We start from the raw sequence: 15,522 nt of genomic DNA on the forward strand, positions 1-15,522 counted from the left end.
ACTGTATGGTGGCAAATTCAAACACATGCAAATATATTTACAGCACCATTGTTGTAGTAATTTGTTGCACATTACTATATGTGGGCAGTCACACTGCAGTTTTGCTAGGTGTACTATACAGCTGTTAGAAATGGAATGTCATGAGGCACCAGAAAATGCAGGCTACATGTGTCTCAGTGTGGAGGAGCAGGGTAAACCAGGTTATTTACTGGCATGTACATTACCTATCTGCCACAATTATTTGGGGCTCAATCATTCACCTGCAGCAGATGTGAAATATGGAAGAGGATTATTTTCACAGAGACAAGTGAAATTCAGCCTACACACACAGTTAAACAATGTAGAGAGAAGTATTGTGATCTGTGACACAGGAAATTCCACCTGCAACACCCATATGACAGGAAAATGATACATTAGTTGCCAGCCCATGGTGAGTGTTGTGTGTGTGTGTGTGTGTGTGTGTGTGTGTGTGTGTGTGTGTGTGTGTGTGTGTGTGTGTGTGTGTGTGTGTGTGTGTGTGTGTATATGGATGGTGCAGTGGTGCAGCAGTAGTACTGTCACCTCACAGCAAGAGGTTCTCCGGTTCAATTCTTGTCTGGAATGCCTTCTGTGCGGAGTCTGCATGTCCTCCCTGCATTCAGGTGGGTTTTCTCTGGGTACTCTGGTTTCCTCCCACATTACAAAGACATGTGTCTGGAGAGCTTCTCCCTGGGCCTCTGCTGAAAATAGAGCTTCTCCCTGGGCCTCTGATGAAAATTGGCTTCATTCCAAGTTAGACTTTCCTGGTAAATAAATGTTAATATATATATATATATATATATATATATATATATATATATATATCTACAGGGGATATAATTGAAGGCTCAGCACTGCAAACCTCCATTTGTTGAGCTGACAAGAGTGAACATTAACAAATTATTACAACAGGGAATGAATTTACAGTTACTGGCGTTTAGTTGCAGTAATGATACATTGCAGCAACTCTCTGTACAGGTCTGGACGTAGGTTAAATGACACCATAGGCTTTCTGTTTCAGTCACACCACACACACACACACACACACACACACACACACACACACACACACACACACACACACACACACACACACACACACACCAGTCTTTCCTTGCCCCCCCCCACCCATCTTGGGTTCCCCATACCATGCACATTAATTTTTTCTTCCTTTTCTCACATTTTGCCTTATTCTTCAGCTTTTTCAGGAAGTCACAACTTCCTATATGCTCTGAAGTGCATTTTAAAGTTTTTTTTTTCTGTTTACACAACCTTTTCATCCAATGTTGCCTTTAAGAGAAATTATTATTAAAGAAAGAAACTGTGTTGCTGTTCAGCTTTAGCTTTCCTTGCATCCTTTCAACACACCTTTCCGGATTAAGATAGCACAGTAATAACCATTTAAGAAACAACTCAGATAAACCAGAGCCCAAGAAGCCATAGGGTTATAGGTGTTCTGGGATGTATTTTAGAGCATTTTCACAGCCTTTTAATCCAACGGTGACCTAAAAAAAACAAGAGTAAGAAAAGAATTTTAGTCTTATTTTTTTTTTTTTCAAAGAAGATATAAGTTGTACCCAAGGCTTAATGTTCAAAGATGACAAAATAGAAGCTCACAACAAACTAACAAGTCAGTTGCTGTCTGGATCCACAGACCTTATCTGGGAACTTGCCTGCCTCCCAACCCCCAAAAAAAAAAAAAAGACTGCCTATGTATCCCCCTGGTGTTGGACTGGAATGAAAGCAGAGGCACAAATGGCCACAGCCATGTATTTCAAGTGACTGCTAACATACATATACATAGCATGCTACCTCATATCCTCAACCCAAACTGTAAAAGGCAGCTACCTGTATATGTGCCTGAAGTGTGATTGTGAGGAAAGTGAAAAAATAATGATTACAGTCATGTATTCTACTTGGTTGTTCCTAGACAGTACACTGCCCCTACCCTAGCTATAAACACCTTCTTTGTGCATCTTTGAGGTCTGTGAGAAAAGTAAACAAAACAATAACCACACAGTCCTCAGCCCAAACACAAATTATAATGACCACTAAGGTTTGACTGTGATGAAAATTAAAGAAGTAATAACCACGCAATCACTCCCCCCATACACATAACCTCCAGCAGCTTTCTTTATGAACACATCCAAGCAATGCTGATTTTAGAACTGGTGCAGTTGAAAGTAGAGGCCATTATCAGCTCTATCCTAACAGGGTCATATCACAGCCTGCTTAGGTTAAAGAGTGTGATCAGAAAATTAACACATTTTTTTCTCCTCATTTTTTCCCAACCAGCAACAGATTTGTGGGGCTCCCACACAGTCAAGGATGATTAAGAGAGACCCCTGTATTCATTTATATTGTCTGGGGAGTGGGGCCCCCTGACTCTTAGAAGATCTAAGTGTCTGAATGTTCTGTGATATATTTTATGCCTTACTTTTGAAATACTATTACTTGTGAGCTAGAAGAATAATGTTCGTATCCTGGCATTATTGGGTGTGTGCATAGATCAACATCACTGGTACATTTTACACACACACACACACACACACACACACACACACACACACACACACACACACACACACACACACACGCACACACACACACACACACACAAACATAAGCTATAACAATACTAGTTTTATACTTATTTCAGTAAACAACAATACATCACACAATACTGGTACTGGCACACTAGATCAGTGACTGCTCTTTAGCAGTTGTCAAACAGCAGCAGGGTAAGTCATTTTTATTTACCTCAATGAGAAGTAATGCAGACCTGTCACTGTTACTGCTTACACAGACCTTCCCTGATTTTGCTCATAATTTTGCTCTGTCCCTCGTAAAAGGTTTGATTCACTTGTAAATCATTCAGGATTACAGACATTCGATAAATCCAGACATCAGAGTTTTATACTTATTATCCTGTGGTGGTGCAGCAGTTAACATTGCCGCCTCACATCAAGATGTCCTCCCTGTGGTCGCGTGGGTTTCCTCTGGGTGCTCTGGTTTCCTCCCACATCCCAAAGACATGCTGTGGGTGGATTGGATACTCTAAATTGGCCCTAGGCATGAGTGCATGCCTTCTGTGGAAGGTTGGGTGCTGGGCTGGCAAGTCGACACCGTAAAAACTCCACTGCCAGTCATGAGCAGACAGGTGATCCGCTGTGGCCACCCCTAACCAGGAAAAGAAGAAGATCCAAAAATTAATGTTGATGCAAAAGATTTTATTCTATTAACTAACTGAAATGATATAATATTTAAAATATGATCCTGATTTTGAGCCTTTATTCTGCTATTATTGGTATTATGCTGAATTCTTCAGCAAAGCAGATGTGAATTATAATGTCTGGTGTTCTGCCAGTATTTATAAAACTCCCTGAAAGAGAAAACCATCCCTGAAGATTGGAAGCATCAGCTCTTCTTAAAATCCAAGGTTTGTACTCATATCAGTCACTCTTGGCTACTAATCTGCCTAGTGCTTGCCTTGTTTATTTATTTTATTTTATTTATTTCCAGTTTGGTTACTGGGGAAGTCCACTGGGTCAACATGACCCATTTTCAGTGGAGACCAAGGAGAAAAGGTCCAAGAAAGCATTGTACAAGTTCAATTACAATAAAATGCAGGAGTATACAAGATAACATTGTATTGAGAAACACAAATAAGAATTTACAAGCATAGTTGGCAGAACCTGTTAAGAGAGAAATTAAGGGTGATTCAGTTACTTTTGATGCAAGGGAAAATGAGTGTTGAGAGTGATTGTCAGATAAATTACATCTGTTGAGGAATCAGATTATGCTTGCTTTATATACATAATTAAAGTAGAAAGTAGAAAAGTATTCACACTATTTACATTAATTACAGGTTGAGTCATGCGAGCATAGCTCTAGGAATTTTAAGTCGGTTAGAGATAGTGAAGCTGAAGGAGTTAAAGAGAGCTTATAAAGGGTTATAGGTATGATACTGTGGGAAATTTAGAGAGCTGTGTACCAGGGGAAAGGACCCCTAGGGCATAGAGATAGTAAGGATTAAGTAGGGTGGAGGCAGGTGCATTTCCATTTAATGGACAAGTGTTTGAAATGTTGGCTTTTGAAGTTGTCAGAGTTAGATGTGGTTCTTAGTGTGGAGGGAAGGGAATTCCATTTTTTGCCTAGAGCATAAGAGAGGAGCAGTTGGCCAGCAGGGTGCTTAGGTTTGTGGATAGCAATTAGATTCTGGTGCTCAGATTTAAGTGTTTTGTTAGGAATATAAGGGGGAAGGATATTAACTAGAGCAGGGCATTTTGTGGGATGAAATATAAGTCTATGTGCTGTGGATAGTTGCAGGTTGTCCAGGTGGTTAGACATTTCTAGCCAATTCAAGGATTGAAGGATGAGGCAATGATGGGTGGAATGTTTGGAATTGCTGGCAAATTTAGAGATTTTATTGTAGCAGTTTTCTAATTTGGAGGTCGTAGAGGCGGACAGGTTGGTTAGGAAAGGAGCACCATATAATAAGGAAGGAAGAAGATATGTAGTGGTCAGAGTTTGCCTAGTGGAATTAGACAGAAAATGATTGTTCCTATACAACATACCTAGCTTTTGGTGTGTTTTTTTTAATGTTTTGTTGAATGTGGGTGCCGAACTTGAGGTGTTCATCAACAGTTATGCCTAGGGGGTTAGCAGAAGGTATCACTTCTATGGGTGAGTTGGATTAGCTAAGGACTTTGAATTCATTTTTGTTATAGGAGTAGGTCTTAGAAGGGGGGGAATAGTAGGGTTTTAGATTTATTTGCATTGAGAGAGAGGTGGTTTTGGTTTATCCAGTTTTCTGTTGTGGAGAATGCAGTTTGAGTTTTTGTCAGCAGTTCAGAGAAGTTAGTAGCAGAGCAGACTAAGATAGAATCATCAGCATATTGAATGATTTTTGCATCTGGAATAACAGTGTGGAAGTTATTGATGAAAATGTTGAAAAGCATGGTTCCAAGGATGGATCCCTGTGGTACGCCTGTAGGGGTAGGCAAGAAGGAAGAGATGGAGTTCTTCCATTTGACTGCCTGAGATATGTCTGATAGATAACTAGAGAACCAGGATAGAGTTTTTGTTGAGAGCTGAAGGTTTGAGAGATAGCAGAGTATGTGGTTGTGGGAAACAGTGTCAAATGCCTTAGACAGATCTAGTAAAACAGTCGAAACTAGGTGTCCAGAGTCTCTGGCTTGATTGACAGTTTCAAGGAAAGAGAGAAGGGTGGTTATGGTGCTGTGGGCTGGGTAGAAACCATGCTGGGTGGGTGTGAGAAGATTGTTTTGGGTTAGGAATGGCATAAGTTGGTAGTGAATGCATTTTTCAAGGATTTTAGAGATTGGGGAGAGCAGAGCAATGGGGCGGAAATTAGAGACACTTGTATTTTTGCCTCCTTTATGGAGAGGGATGATTTCAGCTGAGTGCCAAAGTTTGGGGACGTAGGATTCATTTATTGATCTATTTATAATGATGCTGATTGGGAGAGCAATACCATCTGTAGCATATTTTAGGTAGAAGGGGGGAATATTTTCTGGAGTGTTACTGCATGGTTTCAGTTTGGAAAGGAGTATTTTTATAAAGTTTGTGGATACGGGTTTAAGCTCAAACAGAAGAGGAGGGTTGTTAGGAGAGTTTGAAGGCTGAGAGTGAGGGGCAGTTGGGTTATTGTTAAGAAAAGATTTGGTAAGGGCAGAGATGCTTTCTATGAAAAATGAATTGAATTCAGTGCTTAGTTCCGGGTCAGATTTGCTTGGGTCAGGACAGGGATTATTCTTTGTGCTTGGATGGAGGAAAGAGTTTATAGAATTCCAGAACTGCTTTGGGTTTTTATTGTTATTGGACTGCAGCTTGATATAGTAGGATTTTTTGTCCTTGGGGATTAGCTGTTTTACTAGGTTGTGGAGCTGTTTATATTGAAGGAGGATAGTGGGCAGTTTATTATTTTGGTAGAGCTTCCAAAGTGTGTCTCTTTGGTGCATAGCCTGTTTTGTTTGTTTGGAAAGCCATGGAGCTGTGTTAGTTTTTATTCTTTTATATCTTAGGGGGGCTAGGGAGTTTAGAGTGTCAAGGAAAATGGAGTTCACGTAGTCTAAGGCTTTGTCAAGGGGAAGGATTTTTAGAGTTTGCCAGTTCATTTGTTTGAGTTTGAGAAAGTGGTGGGGTTAAAGTTGGTGAGATTACAAGTGTGAATGTATTGATGTTGGTATGGGGAAGAGCTAGTGGAGCGATGGATGAAGGCTGGGAGGTGGTCACTAATGGTATCTGGAATTGTGCCTGGGTTGGTTATTTTGTTAGGATTTGAGACTAGGATCCAATCTAAAGTGGAACCAGGGGGATTTGTTTTATTAGGTCGAGTGATAGAGTGGATTATTTGAGTAAAGTTGTAGAGACTGATGGATAGCGATGGAGAGGGGCTAATTATTTTATTCCAGTCAATATTTACATCTCCTAAGAAACATAAATATTGTTTATGTTCATGTTCAGCATTTTGTTATGTTCATTATCAGCTTTTTCCCTAGCAGGGTCATACCACAGTCTTGTTCAAGTTAAAGAGCATAATCAGGAAATTAATACATGTTTTTCTCCTCATTTTCTCCAACCAGCAGCATCTTTTGTGTGGGCCCCCACACAGTCAAGGATGATTAAGGTGGCGCCCTTACAGCCACTGGTATTTCAGGCACCTAAAGCAGGCTACATTGTTAGTTTCAGTGGAGAAAATATCCACCAGCAGGATTTAACTAAGCCAGGGGCACTGTGTCAGTGGTAAAATATTTAATGGAATTGTGAAGTAAAAGCTGTTGCTTGATAAAACACTGTTATTATACAGACATATCTTTGAATTTTAAAGGCAATATAAATAACAGTTATTACCCACCTGGTTTATTAAGTATACAATATTGCTGTACTAGATTTTGTTGGTTTGACAGACATATTACAACATATCAAGATAAGATAACTTGCTGTGGTTGCCCCCCCCCCCTTAGGAACAGGGGGCCTGCAGTGACTGCAGGGAGTCACTGGTACCTGAAGCTGGCTATGATATGAGCAATCACAATGTAATAACTTTTTCCTGTGGTTCTGCAACCAATTTTTATGTATGCTATAGCACAACATGTATTGTAGTGCAATGATAAGAAAATTAGGCATTTAAAAGGTTGGAAATATTGCATGAAAGAGCCAAAGATGAAAAATAAAAGGGAGATTCAGAAAGACGTGATCATAATGTTATTGTGTAGCTTGCATTACAATGGCTTCTTTTTATTTGGAAATACAAATAATCATCATATATAGCACTATTCTAAAACTGTATACATTAATAATCATTCCAGGATAATCCCTATACTTTGTCTACATACCTGCCTAACCCTGGCAGTATTTCTGATTACCTGCCTTGTACCACAAATCTCAAAAATTAAACATGAGCACTAGGTATTATAATGCCCTTCCTGAGCCCTGATTCAAAAATACTACAACAAAAGTTGTGGTGATAGAAAAAATATATTATTGACAAAAGCAAATGCACAATGTAAGATTCTACTGGAAAGGTTCCTGGTGCACATTAATTTCACCCCACTTCTCTCATGTTCTGCAATTATATTCTTCCTGTCATAAACTTTCTGGACACTACTGGGTATGATTTTTGTCAATGTATAGGGTGTATTTCAGTGTGTGTTTCTTGCTCTTACTATCTATACCACCATAGTTTATATACATTTGCATTGTATACTTTTGGTTCACATCTTTGTGTTTCAAGCAGTGTTTTCTATTCTAATTTTGACCTGGCCTGGGCCTGTAATTGGTCCATATGGATCAATACTCTAGCCCAGTAAACAAATTGAAATTAAAATAAATGACAATAATTAACAATTAAATGATCTGAACACTTTGCATTATTATAACCATGCATCACGTTATGAAATCACATGCTCCATTATTTGGGTACTCCTACAACTTCTTCTCAGGTTGTGATATTGTCCAGGAGGCGGCATCAAAAAATGTTCCAAATAGGAAGAAGAGTTAGAAGTCAAAATGGCTGTCAGTGAGGGCTTTAAAAATTGATGGAATAAAAATGGGGTGCAAAACACAATGGAGAAAGGAAAATGTATTACAGTGCAAACGGTTTTGGAGTTTTTGGAGGATAGCAAGAAGAGATGGTTTGGAGAACGGCAAGGAGAGATGAAGAGGCATGATTAAATGACCACTGCAAAGAGATAGAAGAATACAACAGCATAATATATTAGGAAGGGCTGTAGAAATATGCAGAAGATGGCAGATGCCATCTCTCTAGCACTCCATCTATTGCTGGAGCACCTTGAGAATAAAAACACCTAAGTGAGGGTACTATTCATTGACTTCAGCTCTGATTTTAACACAGTCATCCCTCTTCATCTGGTAATGAAGTTACTCCAACTAGGCATCAATACTCAACTTTGTAACTAGGTTCTTGACTTTCTCACAGACAGACCTCAGAAAGTGTACATAGGAAATAACTGCTCAGATAGCTGGCTTCAAATCAATATTACTAAATTCATCTATATTATCTGTGTGTATATTCCCCCAGGTAAGAACATAGATACTCTTGAAGCTACCTTACATTGGTTATCAAGTCACTTCCCTCAGGAAACCATAGTCCTTGGGGACTTTAATATAGACTGGACTTCCTGTTCCCCTCAAGCCCCCTCCACTCATATAAACCTACACTCTTTCACGCAAATCGTTAACACTCCCACTAGGATAAACAAATCTAACCAAAAAGAGAGTATATTTGATTGGGTGCTTATCAATAGTGATCCTAACCAATATACATCTGGTTCTCTCCCTGATAGCCTAAGTGACCACCATCTCACCTACATTATTAAGCACAAAATAGCCATCCCAAAACATTCCACACTAAGATTTGTTAGAAATAAAAAAAAATTTGACCCTACTAGATTTCAACTAGAATTAAACTCTTGCAACTGGACAATACTAAAATATTTACCCCTAGATGAAGCAGTGCAGTATTTCAACAAAAAATTCCTGGAAATTCTTAATCTTCATGCTCCTATTCGGTCAAAGAAGACTAAGACAGGAGATGTTCCGTGGCTCTCCAAAGAGACCAGGCAGAAAATTAATCTTAGAAATAAAGCATGGTCGGTATGGCGAAGCAATAAACTTCCAGTTGATCAGATTAACTATAGACAACTTAGGAATGAAACCAAAAGACTAATCTTACTTGATAAAAGACAATACTATTGGAAACTGCAAACTGAGCATAAAAACTGTCCACAAAAATTCTGGGCCGGGCTAAATAATCTTCTTCACCCAGGTCGCTCCACTACCCCTGTCCCTGTTACACTCATAGATAAACCATCGGACATGGTCTCTAATAGCTTCAATTGTTTCTTCACTGAGACAATCCAAACCCTGTCTAATCAACTGCCAATTAACTCTCAAAGCCTTGATACTCCTACCTATAAAAACATTCCCCTATTTACCTTTCAGCCTGTAGCAACTTCTTTCATCTGTAAATTAATTAAAAAACTAAAACCTACCACACTCTCAGCCGATCAACTTCCAGCTGAATACTTGCAAAAATCATCTGATGCCATTGCCTACCCCGTGTCAATACTCATTAATCGGACCCTAACAGAGGCCAAAATCCCCGATATCTGGAAGGTATCCTATGTAATTCCTCTCCATAAAGGTGGCACTTCCACAGACCTCTCTAACTACAGGCCCATATCCATACTGTCCCCCCTAGCAAAAATAATGGAAAAATGTGTGCAGAAACAGCTTATGCAACACTTACTTGGCAATCACCTATTGGCTGACACTCAGCATGGTTTCCGACCTCTCCATAGCACTACCTCAGCCCTTCTTGTATTCTCCAATACCATCAATACCTATCGCAATAACAATAATATCTCCTCAGCATTATTCTTGGATCTGTCCAAAGCCTTTGATATGGTGGACCATAAATTACTAATTGATACATTACATTCACTTGGTCTGGACACTACTGCTATTCAATGGTTTAGATCCTATTTAAATGGTAGAAAACAAGCAGTTTTATGGCAGACCAAACTTTCTAACTTTCAACCCAATACTCTGGGAGTCCCACAAGGATCCATCCTAGGACCACTATTATTCTCGATCTTCATCAATGACCTGCACACAGTTGTATCAAATGCTAGTTGCATTCAATATGCAGATGATTCCACGCTGATTTGCTCTGGAACATCCCCCATAGAGTTACAATCTTTAACCCAAACTACTTTCAGCAAAGTAGAAAACTGGCTCTCTAGTCGTGTTGATACTTAATCCAAAAACAAAAATGTTACTGTTTTCACCGACACAAAGGTCAAGCCCCCTCAACTTTACGATCCAAGCAAAGGACGGGACAATAATCTCTCCGGATCCCTCGACAAAATTATTAGGGGTAACTATAGATAACAACCTAAAATTTGATATTCATGTAAACCTAATGATTAAATCAATCAATAAGAAACTAGGTTCGCTATATAGAATAAAAAGCTTCTTGACCCCCCAAGCTAAATCTGCCATTGCCCAAACCCATCTCCTCTCTACCCTCCTGTACTCATCCCCCTTACTACATAATATTAATAAAATGATCATGAACAAGCTCACTATCTGTTATAATCACATCGCTAGGTTTGTTACTGGGTTACCATATAGAACCCACCACTGTACCAACTTAACCCAGCTTAACTGGCTTGAGCTACGAAACTAATTTCTTATAACCTACTAGTACTGACCCACAAAATTTTATATAACCCTGAATACCCTCCCTCACTCAAAAAACTGATCTCCCCTTGCAATAACCCTCGACCACTGAGGTCATCCAGTCGTCTCCTTAAACAAACAAGTAAAACTAATAACGCAGCTGGTGACTCTCTCCTTACCAACTCCGCAGGGAAAACTTGGAACAAACTCCCTCCTGATATTACTTCACTCCCCTCTTTAAATCAATTTAAAACTAAACTAAAAGGCTACCTGGGGTCTGCTAGTACCTGCCATTGTTTTAACCCTGGCTAGCTATCTCTCTGAATATACTACTCCTAGTTCCTGGTTATCTGAGTAATCCTTATTATAATAATTTGCTGCCAACATGTATAATTATTAAGTAAACTAACTAAATTCAAGCTATTAATTACATATCATGTAATGACTAACCTCACCTTGCTTTAACTGTTTATGTTTTTGTTACTTCAGTTATGTCTCATATTGTCTTGCTTGGAGCTTTTCTCCCCGGGCCTCCGCTGTAAATGGACATGTATCCAGTCGGACTATCCCGGTTAACAAATGTAAAATAAAATAAAATAAAAATAAAATAAAATAGCATCACTCTTAACACTGGAGTTCCACAAGTATGAGTACTAAGTCCCTTGCTGTTCACCCTGTTAACACACGGTTATACAGTCAGGTACAATACAAATCACATCATCAAGTTTGTTGATGACACAACGGTGGTGGCCCTCACCAGTAATGATGATGAAACACCATATAGAGATGAGGTCGAACAACTCATTACCTGGTGTGGAAATAACAACTTAGCACTAAATGTGAACAAGGCAAAATAGGTAATTATGGAGGACTACAGGAAAAATCGCAAGGAGCATTCTCCCCTCACCATCAATGGGGAAACAGTTGAAAGAGTGAGAAGCACATGAGTTTCTGGGGAAGCACATCAATGAGTACTTGGCTTGGAACACAAATACAAATGCCATAGTCAAGAAAGCGTACCAGAGATTGCACTTTTTTATAAGACTGAGGAGAGCAAATCTCCCATCGACAGTTTTCACTACCTTCTACAGACATATGATAGAAAGCATCCTGACGAGCAACCTCATAGTGTGGCATGGAAGCTGCTCTACCTCTGAGACCAAATCCATCCAGGGAGTGATGAAGGCAGCCAAGAGGATCATTAAGACCACCTTACCACCTACTCATGAGTTGTACTTATCCAGATGTCTCAGCAGGGCCAGAGGAATAATTAAAGACTGCACTCACCCTGCTTACAGACTTTCTTGCATCTTTCATCCGGAAAGCTCTTCCAAAGCATACTTTGCAGAACTATGAGATTCAGGAACAGCTTCTTCCCTAATGTCATTAGGCTGCTGAACTCTAATAACCACTACACTCCATGATGTCCAACTGGGTCAGTAGAAACTGTCTGAAAATATGCAAGAACCTGGTTACCAGTCTCACCTAATACTTAGTGCAATATTTACCATGACTGTAACTTATAGGCCATCTAGGGCAGTTGCAATGCAGTAAAATCTCTCTTCTTTCAGTGCAATACATGAAAATTCATAAATTAACCATAGTGCATTACTTTAATGTTCACAGTGCAATACTCAAATGTCTCTTTCTGTTCAAGGAGCAATGCAATGTCTTAACCAATTACCTGTGCAATATTAAAGTCTCATGCAAGTAAGTGTTCAGTTCAAAAAGTATTAAAATGTGTTTTTAATTATGTGCAATATTAGTCTGTCTACCTGCATGTCTGTGATGTAATAACTAGGTGTTATATGTGTAAATGTCTGTGAAAATAGTCTGTATGTTGTTTACACATTGAGTCCGGAGACACAGAATTTTGTTTAGTTTTTGCACTTGTGTGATTTCTGAATGACAATAACGTTTATTTTGACTTTGACTTTGAAAGAACTATATAAGAAATACCCTAGCATCATACATTGATATATCCTCTGATCTAGAACCATATGTTATGGAGATTCCCTAAAAAAATTCCTAATAATAAGGTCAGGATGAGTGATAGAATTCTATCTTAGGTTCATAGGTTAGTGCTAGGCTAACTGCACTTCTGGGCCATTTTCAAGCGTAGCCAATTACCCCATGTGAGAATCAAACCCTTTACCTTGTGTCTGTAAGGCAAACACCTTAGCCATTATGCCAACCTCCCACCCTAATTATTTAAAATCCTGCAAAAATCATGTGTTACAATACTGCTGAGAATTTGTTAGCAAATTTGGAAAATACAACAGTGCCATTTAGATTAAATTATTGAACGATTACACCCATTAAATTATTGAACAACTGCACCCATTAGATTATCAAACAATAATGCCTATTAGATTATTGAACAATTCTACCCATTAGATTTGCACCCATTAGATTACTGAACAATTGCACCCATTATTTTATTGAACAATTGCACCCATTAAATTATTGAACAGCTGTGCCCATTTAGATTATTGAAAAATTATGCCCATTAGATTTGCACCCATTAGATTATTGAACAATTATGCCCATTAGATTTGCACCCATTAGATTATTGAACAATTATGCCCATTAGATTTGCACCCATTAGATTATTGAACAATTACATCTATTAGATTAGTGAACAATTACTCTTGCTTCATATGCTAGCAAGGTAACACTCATGATACTATAAGTGAGAGTCCAGTAACACATGTACTGAGAGCTCCAAGATGTACAAGTTACAGTACTTTCTGAAGGGCACAGACATCAGAGATCAAACTGTAAATATCAGCTGGATAATGGGGAAAGCTTTATTGACTGCTGTAAAGCCTTTGACTGTGTGGAACATAAACTAAGTAAGTTCTTAGAGAAATGAGGAAGCAGGACACACTATCTGCACCAGAGGAATCGACATGCACAATAAGAATAAGAATAAAAACATAAAGCCACAGTTAGAGTTGAATAGGGAATAACTGACTAGTTTAAAGGTATATACCAGTGTCATATATCACCCTTCACACACCCAAACGCACTTATTCAATCAATCAATGTATATGCTGAATATATCATGCATAATGCCAGATTAGATGAATCAGTTGCTAGAATCTAAACTGCAGGGAAACATATTAACAGTCTCAGACATGCAGATAATGCAACTCTGATGTTTTAAAGTGTGAAACTGCGGTGATAAAGGTGAAAGTAGAAAATGAAAAAAAGTCATCTATTCTTATCAGTTCTCTGCAAATAGAATGACAGATTCTTTTTTCTTAACATAAAAAATCTCTGCAAATGGTGATTGCAACCACGATTTTATAAGATGCTGGCTTCTTGGAAGGAGATGTTCAGTAAATTTGGATATGAAGCAAAAACCAAAATCCAAAAAATCCGTGTAGACACAAGGCAGGAACGGACAAAGATGCTCAAAGCTTGTCGGCTTTGAACATCTTTGTCTGTTCCTGCCTTGTGTCTACATGGATTTTTTGGATTTTGGTTTTTGCTACATTTCTTTGTGTAGTTCATCACTGGTTTGCTGTTGTTTTAGAAATCTGGATATGAGTTTAGAAAGCAAGGAGATCACATTGTCAACAAAGGTCCATACACTCAAAGCTGTATTTTTTCCAGTAATAATATATCTCTATAACAGCTTGAACTATAAGTAAGACTGACCACTGGAAAATCCTTACTTTTGAACAGTGATGTTGGATAAACATTTGAGAATTCTGTGAACTGCAAGAAGTTTATTTATTTATTTATTTATTTATTACAGTTTGATGACCAGGATAGTCCACTGGGCCTAGAAGAGTCAGTTTTCAGTGGAGGCCAGGGGAGAAAAGCTCCACAGGATCTAGACAATTTTACAATAGTTATAAAAGTAAGTAAAGTAATAGAACAGTGAAAAATACAGAGATAATATACAATTTGTTAAAAAAAGTTATTAAATTTCTAATTATAGGTAATGATTTACAAAAGTGAAATTCAAGTAGTCTAAACATATTAAAAGTACAGGCATTTCAGATGAAAAAAAAAAACATGTAAGTAAAACATTTATGTACAGATAAAAAAATAAGCTTTTTTTTTTTTTTGGAAGTTATAAATATGAGGAGAGGACAGAGAGAAAAAGATGAGGTGGGAGAGGTAAAAGGTGGTATATAGTGGAGAAAGGGAGTGGGTTGGGGGAAGTTTATGAGGTATAGGGTAGGAGAGGAAGTAGAGGCTAAGGGTAAGAGAACATAGTTCATATCTGACAATACTTAAGGAATAAACTCATACTGTTCTCTAGGAAGCCTGACAGTTAAACAAAACTCAAATATTTTTGCTACGGAAATAGAGAAAGCACCGAGAAGGCAAAAACAAAAGGAAAAGAAGTAGTTGGCAGGCAGTAAAATGGTTAGGCCATATTGCTGAAGTAATGAACATGAATGGGTCTCGAAAAGTCAGACATGACTGACTAAACAACAACAGCAACAGCTTCTATTTCCATATGGAAGGATTCAAAACAACACACAAGGCCTCAAGGATCACACTACAACTAAGTAAAGAAAAAAAATAGTTGTTCTTCATGTTAAATGCATTTTTTTAAGACTGATGCTGTTGTCCCAGGTTGCTACCCCAAGCTGCCCATGAACACATTCTTGCATTTCTATAATACCAGCAGTTTGGTAAAGGGAAAGCATAGTTAAATACTGCATTGAGGAAATGATAATAAGCATCCTGAGACATCAAGCTAGTTATTGATTGTAATTAATATGTGTTTGACTACTTAAATTACCATTT

This window comes from Protopterus annectens, chromosome 1.part1 (assembly GCF_019279795.1).
Source record: "Protopterus annectens isolate FY-2018-M chromosome 1.part1, PAN1.0, whole genome shotgun sequence".
In the NCBI taxonomy this organism is placed as follows: Eukaryota; Metazoa; Chordata; order Ceratodontiformes; family Protopteridae; genus Protopterus; species Protopterus annectens.